Source organism: Pimephales promelas, chromosome 25 (genome assembly GCF_988280905.1).
Source record: "Pimephales promelas chromosome 25, fPimPro1.hap1.1, whole genome shotgun sequence".
NCBI lineage: Eukaryota > Metazoa > Chordata > Actinopteri > Cypriniformes > Leuciscidae > Pimephales > Pimephales promelas.
In genome coordinates, this window is record NC_142793.1 from 25,250,105 (window position 1) to 25,264,227 (window position 14,123).

Genomic DNA, 14,123 nt, shown 5'->3' on the forward strand with positions numbered 1-14,123 from the left:
TGTCAGTCATATAATGGAGGTCTATGGTCACCACCTCAAAGAGCATGCACAGAGAAGTCCAGATTAAACATGATTTAATGACTCATAAATGTAAGATGGCCTAAGACACGAAACGAGTGGTTTGTGTGAGAAAACGAAGAGTATTTATATCGTTTTTACCTCTTGTAACCACAGCCACGTCCAAGTGATCTGAGGGTGCGGGCGCTTTGTGGCTGTGGTTAGTTTACAAGAGGTAAAAAACAAAATAAATACTGTTCGTTTTCTCACACAAATCGCTCGTTTCGTATCTTAGGCCATCTTACATTTACGAGTCATTAAATCATGTTTAATTTGGACTTCTCTGTGCATGCTCTTTGAGGTGGTGACCATAGACCTCCATTATATAACGGTTTGACCTAAAAATATCAAAATTGAAAATACTGTGGAAACAAAGACACCTACATCTTGGATGCCCTTGAGGTAAGATAAAACATACCAAAAATTAATTTCAAAGTGTACTATCCCTTAAAAAAAAAGGGGAAGTTTTTCACCATTGTCAAACGATCCCCACCACGAAAACAACTAAAACAACTCAATTCTGCTGCCAGGCCGTTAGATGGCGATGAACCCCTATACACTGCACACATAATACGCATGAGCACGACGTCATCACTTTCACAGCTTCGCGTTTTGGTTGTTTAAAAAGACCGTTTTCAAAACTCATTTTCAAAAGTTTGTGTTTTCAGGCACCCAAAATGTTGTCGTGTAAATCAGCCAAAACGCGTTGAAAACGGTGTTGTGTAAACACAAACAGCCCCTAATTATATTATGACGCATTCAGAACTTTGGTAACACTGGTAACACTTTACAATAAGGTTCATTAGTTAACATTAGTAAATGCATTAACTAACATAAACTAACGATGAGCAATGCATTAGTTACAGTGTTTATTAATCTTTGTTAATGTTAGTTAATACAAATACAGCTGTTCATTGTGCGTTCATGTTAGTTCACAGTCCATTAACTAATGTTAACTAATACAACCTTTGATTTTAATAACGTATTAGTAAATGTTGGAATTAATATTAACTAAGATTAATAAATGCTGAAGAAGTATTGTTCACATATTGTACATGTTAACTAATGTAGTTAACTAATGTTAACTAATGAACCTTATTGTAAAGTGTTACCTTGAGAATTATATGCATTAATATGCACTGCTGCAAATTCAATATGAACACTTTTCCCCTGCGTAATGTGAATTTTTAGAAAACCTTTATTCCAAAAAAAAAATCTTATTTTCTTAATTTCAACAGATCCCATTTATGGTCTGATTTCCAATAGCTATATGGTCAGTTGTGCAGGAACACTCACTAGGACCAAATATATACAGCCACCAGTTAAAATCTGATATTAATAACAGCACACCGGTGCGGATCAACATGGGGTGTGTAAAAATTTGTGATTGAACAATTCAATATCTTTAATAACTAGTTTATCATCCCCATAACGTTTTTGTTCATTAGGAGCACAATGGATTAGGTATATAAGTAAGTACACGCTCAGGCCGACGGTGGTTGTGTTTTACAGTCTCTGTGTGGCTGTTAATCAAGCACTGCGAGAGCCGAGGGGTAGTTTGAGGAATTGCCCCTCACAGACTCCTGGTGGGGTGTTAATGAGCGGACCGCTTGAGCTCAGCGGGGTCTTGCTGCTCTTGTAGCCTGTTAGTGGGATTCGTGGTGAATTTGAGGTGGTGGTGGGCAGATTGTGTCCTTACGCTAACCCTTGCTGCTGGCTAGAAACTACAATTTACAGCCGTTTCTGCAAGAGATTCTTGATGTGTTTGCCCTGAAGCAGGAAACACATTCTCCTGTTTTACTTTTTTTGTTAGTGTGTTCAGAATGGCACACTATATACTACTCATACTAATTTTTGCAGTGAGGAATGTATACAATGCAGGGAGGGCAATCTTATTGGTTCTCAAACGTGCCGCGTAACACGAGAACGAACCTCATTGGTTCTCACACGACAAGCGAACATGAGCTTGAGCTTCCATTTATTACAAATGATGTGTTGATGAATGTTTATATGTGATTGAAAGTTCATGTAAAGTGTCAGAAATGTTGTATAAATTCAAATGGATTAGTTTTACGTAGTTGCGTAGCTGTCAATGGATCGACAGAAATCGCTCAGATTTCATTGAAAATATCTTCATTTGTGTTTCGAAGATGAACGAAAGTCTTTTAGGTTTGAAACGGCACGACTAATTAATCACAGAATTTTCATTTTTGGGTGAACTGTCCCTTTAATTTTATAAAATGTTTATTTATATTATATTTCAAAGGTGATGTTTGCATTTATCATTAGATTTTGCATTCTGTTTCTCATGCTTAAAATAATATCAATAATAAAAAAAAGTGTTTTTATTTATATACTAGGATAGTTTTTATTCATATTTTAATTTTTTTAAATTTCTATTAACGAAAGTTAATAGAAAGTCTTCCAGGTTTGAAACGGCACGACTAATTAATCACAGAATTTTCATTTTTGGGTGAACTATCCCTTTAATTTTATAAAATGTTTATTTATATTATATTTCAAAGGTGATGTTTGCATTTATCATTAGATTTTGCATTCTGTTTCTCATGCTTAAAATAATATCAATAATAAAAAAAAGAGTTTTTATTTATATACTAGGATAGTTTTTATTCATATTTTAATTTTTTTAAATTTCTATTAACGAAAGTTAATAGAAAGTCTTCCAGGTTTGAAACGGCACGACTAATTAATCACAGAATTTTCATTTTTGGGTGAACTATCCCTTTAATTTTATAAAATGTTTATTTATATTATATTTCAAAGGTGATGTTTGCATTTATCATTAGATTTTGCATTCTGTTTCTCATGCTTAAAATAATATCAATAATAAAAAAAAGCGTTTTTATTTATATACTATAGGATAGTTTTTATTCATATTTTAATTTTTTTAAATTTCTATTAACGAAAGTTAATAGAAAGTCTTCCAGGTTTGAAACGGCACGACTAATTAATCACAGAATTTTCATTTTTGGGTGAACTATCCCTTTAATTTTATAAAATGTTTATTTATATTATATTTCAAAGGTGATGTTTGCATTTATCATTAGATTTTGCATTCTGTTTCTCATGCTTAAAATAATATCAATAATAAAAAAAAGCGTTTTTATTTATATACTAGGATAGTTTTTATTCATATTTTAATTTTTTTAAATTTCTATTAACGAAAGTTAATAGAAAGTCTTCCAGGTTTGAAACGGCACGACTAATTAATCACAAAATTTTCATTTTTGGGTGAACTATCCCTTTAATTTTATAAAATGTTTATTTATATTATATTTCAAAGGTGATTTTTGCATTTATCATTAGATTTTGCATTCTGTTTCTCATGCTTAAAATAATATCAATAATAAAAAAAAGCGTTTTTATTTATATACTAGGATAGTTTTTATTCATATTTTAATTTTTTTAAATTTCTATTAACGAAAGTTAATAGAAAGTCTTCCAGGTTTGAAACGGCACGACTAATTAATCACAGAATTTTCATTTTTGGGTGAACTATCCCTTTAATTTTATAAAATGTTTATTTATATTATATTTCAAAGGTGATGTTTGCATTTATCATTAGATTTTGCATTCTGTTTCTCATGCTTAAAATAATATCAATAATAAAAAAAAGCGTTTTTATTTATATACTAGGATAGTTTTTATTCATATTTTAATTTTTTTAAATTTCTATTAACGAAAGTTAATAGAAAGTCTTCCAGGTTTGAAACGGCACGACTAATTAATCACAGAATTTTCATTTTTGGGTGAACTATCCCTTTAATTTTATAAAATGTTTATTTATATTATATTTCAAAGGTGATGTTTGCATTTATCATTAGATTTTGCATTCTGTTTCTCATGCTTAAAATAATATCAATAATAAAAAAAAGCGTTTTTATTTATTTACTAGGATAGTTTTTATTCATATTTTAATTTTTTTACATTTCTATTAACGAAAGTTAATAGAAAGTCTTCCAGGTTTGAAACGGCACGACTAATTAATCACAGAATTTTCATTTTTGGGTGAACTATCCCTTTAATTTTATAAAATGTTTATTTATATTATATTTCAAAGGTGATGTTTGCATTTATCATTAGATTTTGCATTCTGTTTCTCATGCTTAAAATAATACCAATTATAAAAAAAATTTATATACTAGGATAGTTTTTATTCATATTTAAATTTTTTAAAATTTCTATTAAGCTTTTATTTTAGTTTAGTATTTTGACTTAAACTTACTAGGTTGCCATGGGAACATTTAATTTTTTTTTTAAATTTCTGGATTGCATTTTATTTCAGCTTTATATCAATCAACAAACACTTTTTTAGAACAGTAATAGACCATTCTGAACATTCTGTCTCTGAGCTCAAGTGTTCCTCATCTGTGATTATCTTGTCATTCTTCTTGACAAACCAAAGGCGTCTCCTATAGCTCTGTGATCAAGAGCGCGGACCCTCAAAGAGATGCTTTCATTTGCAGACATTCCCTTACCTCATCCGTCAGAGTAACGTGCTTCAAACACCCATGGTTCCTCAGAATATCCAGCATTAATAACTGTGAACAAAAAACACATATACACTGTTTATATCCAGATGTATTTAATTACCATGCATGCTAATGCTGTATCTTCATAGATTGATGTAGGCATAGCGGTGTTGCAAGGTTTGCTATGCTAGGTCAAATTGCTATGCAGTTTTTATAGTTTTTTTTTTTTCTAATGTGTTTTGAGTTGCTAATATGGTGTTTTTTTTGGTCGTTTTGGCATTGCTAGGTGGTTGCTTAGCTGTTCTTAGTTACATTTTATAATGTTACTATAGTTTTAGGTGGTACCTATGGAAGCTTGTTTACGCCACTGAATAAAAAAATAAATAAATAATTGCGACTGTTTATATCACAATTGCGAGATATGAAGTCAGAATTGTGAGAAATAAAGTCGCAATTGCGAGATATAAAGTCGCAAATCTGAGATATTAAGTTGCAATTCTGAGAAATAAATTCGCAATTGTGAGAAATTCTGACTTTTTTTCTCACAATTGCGAGTTTACATCTCGCAATACTGACATCTTTTCTCAGAATTGTGAGATATCAGGCCAATTCAAAGGGAAAAACATAATATTTTAGCATATACTTTAGCAAAAACATATACTTTTTTCCCTCAAAAGTTTATATCTCACAATTCTAACTTTACAGCACGCAATTCTGACTTTATATCACGCAATTCTGACTTTATATCTCACAATTCTGACTTTATCTCGCAATTATGACTTTATAACTCGAAATTCTGACTTGATATCTCGCAATTCTGAATTTATCTCGCAATTCTGACTTTATAACTCGCAATTATGACTTTATAACTCACAATTCTGACTTTATAACTCGAAATTCTGACTTTATCTTGCAATTCTGACTTTATATCTCGCAATTCTGATTTATAACTCGAAATTCTGACTTTATCTTGCAATTCTGACTTTATATCTCGCAATTCTGATTTATAACTCGAAATTCTGACTTTATCTTGCAATTCTGACTTTATATCTCGCAATTCTGATTTATAACTCGAAATTCTGACTTTATCTCACAATTCTGACTTTATAACTCGCAATTCTGACTTTATATCTCACAATTCTGATTTATAACTCGAAATTCTGACTTTATCTCACAATTCTGACTTTATAACTCACAATTCTGACTTTATAACTCGAAATTCTGACTTTATCTTGCAATTCTGACTTTATATCTCGCAATTCTGATTTATAACTCGAAATTCTGACTTTATCTCACAATTCTGACTTTATATCTCGCAATTCTGATTTATAACTCGAAATTCTGACTTTATCTCACAATTCTGACTTTATATCTCACAATTCTGATTTATAACTCAAAATTCTGACTTTATCTCACAATTCTGATTTATAACTCGAAATTCTGACTTTATATCTCACAATTATGATTTATAACTCGAAATTCTGACTTTATCTCACAATTCTGACTTTATCTCACAATTCTGACTTTATCTTGCAATTCTGACTTTATATCTCGCAATTCTAAATTAATAACTCGAAATTCTGACTTGATATCTCGCAATTCTGACTTTATCTTGCAATTCTGACTTTATATCTCGCAATTCTGACTTTATCTCGCAATTCTGACTTTATAACTCGAAATTCTGACTTTATCTCGCAATTCTGACTTTATATCTCGAAATTCTGACTTTATAACTCGAAATTGCTTCTTTATAACACGCAATTGCGACTTTATGTCACGCAATTCTGACTTTATATCTCACAATTGCGACTTTATGTCATGCAATTCTGACTTTATATCTCGCAATTTTGAGAAATTCTGTGGCGGAAACAAGCTTCCATAGGTGCCAGGTTGACCCATTAAGCATGATATTTTGGACTTTATACGTGTTTTTTTCACCCATCTGATCATTAAATAACACCTCTCCTCATCATGATGTAAACTATCATCATCTGTAGCACAAATAGTGCGCGTGTGGGATGAGATCCTCGCCAAAGTTGAAGATTTAGGGTTAGAGGTTTGTTCATTTCTCTATAACCCTGAAGGTACGAGCACTGGTAATATCTCGTGACCCGACCTCCAGACGAAAGAGGAAAGCTTCTCATCACTCACACTTTTGGCTCTGACAGGTCTTGTTTTACAGGTCTCCACAATACAAGGCTCAGAGGAGAAGAGAGCTTTTGGCGGACATCATGTCTAACATCTTTGTGCTGACTCATTCCTCTGTTCTCACCGGGAAGATTAAAGGTGTGTGTGTCTTCACCAGGCAAGCACAAATTTCCCTTAATGTTTCTCCCATCAGTCCTTTATGGGTCTAATCTCTTTCAGGTTCCATCCCGCCTGTGCTATTGATCCTCTCGGTGCCGCCGACCCACAAACTACACGCACACGTTTGATCTGATGTGCTCGAGACTAAAAGAGATGGAGAATTCATGCCCACGAGGTTTGAGGTCTATGGACTGCTTTCATAGCTTACCCTGGGCAACTTATTTAATAATAAACATGATGTGAGGCTCTGGATATGAAACTTTTGGTTCACTGACATAGTTGGAAAGCAACTTTTAAAAAAAAAAAAATTGCTGATAATTTACTCACCCCCATGTCATCCAAGATGTCCATGTCTTTCTTTCTTCAGTTGAAAACTAGAAATTAAGAAATTTTTGATGAAAACATTCCAGGATTTTCTCCATATAATGCACTTCAATGGGGACCAAACGGTTCAAGGTCCAAATGAGAGTTTCAGTGCAGCTTGATTTTTCCCCCCGTACAGGTTCCTTTTTAAGATGGTTTTTAAATGTCCTATGCGTGTGCATTATAAAACTGTCCATCTTAACATTAAGACTTTGATCTAACAGCTAAATTGCATGTTGGTGAAAAGCAGTAAGTCACATCAAAAAGACAATTAGTGGCTCTACAGGCGGTAAAACCTTTAATAGCCATAATTAACCATTAACTTTCATTGAATATGAATCTAATGGAGCCCATTCAGAGAGGTGTTTAAAGGGTTAATGCCCTCATCATTTGGCGAGCTCGCTCCTTATTCATTGAGATTCTCTGAAAAGCTCCTAATGGTGGGGCATTTTCATCTCTTTTCATGACCTGTGCAAGTCAGTCTGCAGTCCATTATGTCTGCAGAACGGCACACAGAGGGTAAATTTGCCCTGCGCAGGTCGAAGCGTTTCTGAGGTGTCAAGTGGACAATAAAAGGGGAGAGAATATGAAATATGGCCCAAGCGGGCTATAATCGGCTCTTGAAAGGACAGAGAAATGTTGAAAGGTGCCGCTGATGGTGAGACGTGTGACCTGCTGCTGAATTAAAAAAATAACTTTTAAATTTCTTTTCATTTCCACGGGAGGAAGTGTGAAGGTTGATCTGGACTAGTAAACACACACACACACACACACACACACACACACAAATGCATGCTTATCTCCTCATATAAATTCAAATGCAATTCAAATATACTGCAAATGCTGTTTTCAATCCACTTTAGTCATTGCAAAATAATTATGACGTAAGATATGTGCAAAAACAATCACGCATGCCGTCTATAACCAACCGGATCACATTATTATTCATAGGTATTTGTGTGCAAAGTGTGGTTCAAGCAAAAATACATTTTTCACGTTTGAATAAACCCCGATGCACATGATAGCATAGCATCCAGTTCTCATCTTAGGGAAAAAAAATTATTTACTCATTTTTTTTTTATATTCCTTTCTTTTATACTATTTAATCCTCTGGGGTTGTTCGTTTAACAGTCATACTCGGGAACTTCGGGTCAAAATTGACCCAAAGGGCGGGATTCATATTTAAAAAAGAAAATCATAATTTTTTTTTTTTACTTGTTTTTTATTATATTTTTTCTTTTCTTTTTTGGTGTTTTGAGAAAATTTCAAAAAATACAAAAATTTATAATTAGTATTAATGCAATAATTATGACCAAACTTCCCCCCATTGAATATAATAGAAAAAAATATTTAAAAAAATTTTTTTTTTTTTTTTTTTTTTAAGCTGTATTTCATTTTGGAGTCAAGCCTAGGCCTCATAAAAGCAATTTTTGAAATTAGATGGATGCCATCTCGTGGACAAACTGAGCTTTTTAAAAATGCAAAACACATGTATAATCTGAATTTTTCGGTGTTTGCGTGTGTGTGTGTGTGTGTTTGTGTGTGTGGATGTGTCTGTTTTGCACTCTTGATGTTTTATAGATTCACCCCTTCACTGTTGTGTGCTTTTTTTCAAGATCGTTGCTTATTTGTAGATTGTACGCACAAAAAAAACACACATTTCCCATTCATTTCCTTTGCGGGTCATTTTTGACCCGAAGGTCCTGAGTGTGACTATTTTTTTACGATCACTTAGACTTTTCAAATCCTGTCCCCAATTTTTTTGGGTGTTCATATACCAAGTACCATTAAAGTCACCAAGTTTCGGACCATTCGGATGAAGCTACGATTTTTAACATTTTTTTATTTAAATGCTTTAAGAACAGAGGGTTAAAAAAATAATAATATAATAATAAAAATGTCTAAATGTAGCAGTCTGATCAAAAAATAGATAACCACTGGCAAGGTCAAATAAAATGCACTGGATTATATAAAATTGGACTGGATTAATGGCCATGTTGGCATGATATTCCTAATTTTGAATTAAAAAGTGTGTGTACTCAACATATGAATCACTCAGCAGTAACTTTTGCAATGCACAAAATATTGTGAGTAACATCCAGCAGACAGTGATGAAACACGAGTCGCGAGTTTATTTTAGACTTTGTTTGATTGTGCTTTTTGTTCCCAGGGAGGGTATAATTTGGTGCATGAGCGCCTGAGGGGGGGAAGGATACCCCTGCATAATTAAAAAGACACAAACGGAGGGAGCATATTGATTAATTCATGATGAAGATTCAAAGAGATCAGATTAAACAGTGTTTGATCATAAAGAATTGGCTGTTAAAGATGCAACACTAATCTGCCTCAGACACTGCGCTCTTCGCTGACGTCTGAAACGATGTGGAATTAGTTGATTGTGTTGTACAGTTGTCAAGGTTTATTCTGAAAGAGATCTGTTGAGCTTTTGTGCTCCTTGTTTTCATGTTGAAATACTGGTTAAATTAAGTTGAATTAGATAGATGCCTAAACAACCTCTATCTGCATTAGTACATTTTTTAAAAAGGAATAGTTCCATAAAAAGTTATCAAAATTGCTCTTTTACATTCAACATGTCCTTGTATGATACTACTTCCTAGGGCTTGACAGACATAGCATGAACTATAAAGTGAAGATAAACTATATGATAACAGAAATGCTTATTTTTTGGATTGACTATTGAAACACACATACATCAAATGATATATAGTTTGTCAATATTACTTAAGTTTTTTTATTGTTTTTAAAATATAGTGGCAAAGTTAAGGGGTTAAATACATTCCCATTTGAAATATGTCCATCATAGAGATGCTCAAATCAAATTTGGACCACTGATTTCATAATTGCAACATTTTTAAGAGGTCATCCTTGAAATAAGCCATAATGGAGTACTTATGTCGTTAGGCTGTGGATGTTACACACAATGCTAGAACAGCTTTGAGAATAAGATCTCTGCAGCGCCAGCTTCCACATAAACAACTCTTGATAAACAACTGAGATTCTGGCCCAGTTTGCTGTCACGATAGTCCTTGTTTATATCCAGAGTTTGCCGTAAATCACTCTGTGAGTTTCAGTTATGAAGAGGGGAGTCGGAAACATCGATCGTGTGCTGTCATATACTGTGACACTAACCTCACACTTAATCCACGTACATAAACAATAGTTTGTTTCAGATAACATGTTTTGTAAGCATCTGACGCGATTTTAAGGTTATTTGTTACTCGCAACCTTTTTTATTTTTATAATCCCATATGATATTGATATGATGATCCCCTTGCAAAGGACTCTTTCTTAAAACCTGGAACCTATTTCCATTAAATTCTATTCTATTTCATCTCTACCCATCATTTCCTGATGATCTGAAGGGAACAGTCAATAATGTCAAATTCAGAAAATTGTAGCATAGTTTTATTTTATTATTTATGTTGTTTACAAATTTTAGTTTACATTATTTATTTATGTATGCTCCCTTGTCTTGGTTTAGTGTTTTGAAGTGTGTTCTGTTCGCCATTGTTTCTTTGTTTACTTGTTCAGTGCCCTATGCCACTCTGTTTGTTGCCATAGCTACCCTCATTAGTTGTCTCAGTGATTCATTAGCTCCACCTTCTCCATAGACATATACACTAGACGTCACCTTTGCTGTTCAGGTTCTGTCGATGGGTCTCCTGCATCTATCTTTTGAGTGGCTCTAGCTAAGTTAGAGGAGGTTGACCATAGACTCGCAGCACTTCAACACGCGCGTTTTTTCCGCTCGGCAAGCCGTGATATGGGGGCGTGGCACTATCGACGATTCCATTTTTTAATTCGAAGTTTGACATTGTGAATTAATTTCGATCGATTTTGATTTAAAATCGAAATCGTGACACCCTTACTACATATTAGAGCCCGACCGATAAAGGATTTTGAAGGCCGATACCGATAAAAATATTTGTTGGTTTTAAAATCCGATATATCGGCCGATATTTTTATTTTATTTTTTTCAGAAACGCGCAACAAAATATTAACAGATTTCCCTAACATTAGTTATTTGTAGTTAATTATTAGTTTTAACTAAAATAATATGATAATGCATAACTGGTTCTCTCTGCCCGACTCTGGCTGGATCAGCAGGTTGCAGGATGTGTGGCGCGTTATACACGAGTGTTGCCAACAGGAACGGTGTAGAGCGCCCTCTGGTGGACAAACTATACAACTCCAACACTCATGACATGGTTGAAGCGTGTTTCGTCCGTTTTTATTTTATTTTTGAAATATTCATTAATCGGCCATTATAACTGCTGATACCGATATTTTAGAAAATACCTAATATCGGCCGATAATATCAGTCTGGCTCTACTACATATGTACACATGCTTACTAGAGCCAGACCGATATATCGGCAGACAGATATTATCGGCCGATATTAGGCATTTTCTAAAATATCGGTATCAGCAGTCATAATGGCCGATAAATGAATATTTCAACAATAAATTTAAAACGGACGAAACACGCTTGAACCATGTCATGAGTGTTGGAGTTGTAAATTGTCCACCGTCCCTGTTGGCAACACTCGTTGAGTTGGTCACGAGACATGCATTGCTTGAATAACAATTAAAAGAACATCCCCATCAGTTCTCTTAATTTAAATAAGCAACAAAATTTGTGACTATCAAGTCCAGTTTAAAAAAATAAATAAATAAATAAAATATCGGCCGATATATCGGATTTTAAAACCCAAAAATATTTGTATCGGTATCGGCCTTCAAAATCCTTTATCGGTCGGGCTCTAATGCTTACACAAATAAACTTCATATTCCTATGCCACCACCTAAGTATATTGTACATGCAAACATATGCCCATCTTACAACATACAGAAAACTCCTAAAACCAAAAAAAACAGTTTCCTTTCTTTGTCCGTTACTTACATTTCCAAATCTTTTAGACTGCAGCTAATCCTGGAGCTGTCGAGTGTTTGCCACCAGCGAACCCCAAATCTTGGCTCCAGGCCGTCAGGAGGTTTGAAGAGGTGAAAGCACTCTGCATGGAAATGGATGTCATGATCAGCACAGTGGGATGGAATATGAAAATGTATTTTGTGAATGTATTGGATTCAGCAGAGCACCTTGGGGGGATGCCCTGGTCCCAGATGAACGGGAAAAAGAAACAGCCGTCAATTGAAAAGATAAAAAAGCAATCTTGTGCACCTGTAACCTTTAAGAGATATTTCTCTCTCTCTCTGAGATGCTTTCAGCAATCACTTGTATGGCAAGGAACCAATATATATGAGGATGTGTGAATCTGTGAAGGTGAATCACATTTCTGAATCACAAGCAAATGGAGAACAGATTTTGTGTTCATCTCACTGCCAAAGCTTTTACAAGCATCTGGCAGCTGCATAGGTTAAAGAAATTAAAGATATGTTCGATCACGCTCACATTTAATTCTCTCGTGTCACTGATGAGGGTTTCTTGAGATCAGGAGGAAAAACAGGATGAACATTTAACCCTCAGGTGCTCTTCGTTTCGGAGTCACACTTGTTATCTTCCCGGGCAAAAGTGACCGGACACCTAAAAATTTAATTTCCTCCATCCTAGTTAAACCAATACAATTTATTTTTGTTCTATAATATTTTGTTCTTTGTAATTTAGTATTTTGAGACAATTTGATTGAATTTATTAATATTTATGGTCTATTTTTGCCATGGAAAAATATATATATATATTTTTTATTATTATTATTAATGCAGTATTTTAGTTTAATATAGATTCTAGGCCTTCAGAAAAAAAAAATTGAAAAAAAAATTAGCACCATCTGGTTACAGTATAGAGAAAAAGCGTAGAATCATGGTGTAACCACTAGATGGCATGTACAGCTCTCTATGGAAAAGCATGTGAATTCCCCAGCTGTTTATGAACACATTTTTTGTGGATTTGAATATATAGTTGAAACAATCTCAAAAACGATTTTTTTCATTTTAAAAAAATGTAAAAAAGAAATAAAGAAATAAAAATGTGTGAATTTTTGTGTTTTTGTCAATTTCCCATTCATTTCCAATGGGGGTAATTTTTGACCAAAGAACACAAGTGAGACTATTTTTTTAAGACCACTTAGCATGCTCGGATCATGACCTCATTTTTTTTTTGTATTCACATACATAATGCCATAAAAGTCACCAAGTTTCATAACATTCCGATGAAGCTGTGATTTTTAGAAATTCAAAACAGAATTTTTTTCCGTCAGAAATGACCGAAGAGCACCTGAGGGTTAAGGAACCAAAGGCAAAGAAGGTGGCCTTCGTTTATGAGCAGAACATATGTTTCTGTGTAAATGTGATGTTTTTTAAATGACTGGTTGGTTCTGGAAAAATCTCACTGACTCACCAGTTCATGCCGTCACAAACTCGTATGCTGTCATTTTTCTGTGGAAAAGAAAAGAGAATTTGTAAAGAATCATTTGATCATAGTGACCAGAGCTGTCAAGCTCCAAAAGGGACAAAAAACACCATTAAAGTTTCATAAAAGTGGTGTGTTCTATTATACAAGTCATACGAAGCTGGTTTTCAAAGAAAATCTTCCTTTCTATGGAAACGCTGAAATCTCATTTACATTGCATCTCTTTTGACATCTCAAAATGTTTAACAACTGTCCCTTTAACTGGTACAGTTCACATGTCGGTCAAAAATTGAGTTTTTATGGTACTATATAATATTTACACCATATTTTTAGTCTATTTATTCAATTTTTAGCATAGGCCTGAAAAAAAATGAAATTGTTGTAAATCTTGAATGCTTTAGACTAGAGCACAGGCTTACGTTAGATCTCTTTATAACACTTATTGCTGAAGAGAAAAGTTTTAAAAAGTGATTATGAAAAATGCACAAAAATACTATTTTCAATTTTTAGATG

The 14,123-nt window shown here is 33.6% G+C and overlaps 1 protein-coding gene across 1 annotated transcript in view; it reads right to left on the reverse strand.

Annotated features, from left to right (window-relative positions):
• Positions 1 to 420: 420 nt before the first annotated feature.
• bbs4 (Bardet-Biedl syndrome 4) overlaps positions 421 to 14,123 on the reverse strand; it is a 47,319-nt gene continuing 33,616 nt past the window's right edge. Inside the window, exon 17 of the transcript XR_016150616.1 lies at positions 421 to 437. The gene's annotated coding sequence lies outside the window, so the exon portion shown is untranslated. The remainder of the gene's footprint in view (positions 438 to 14,123) is intronic.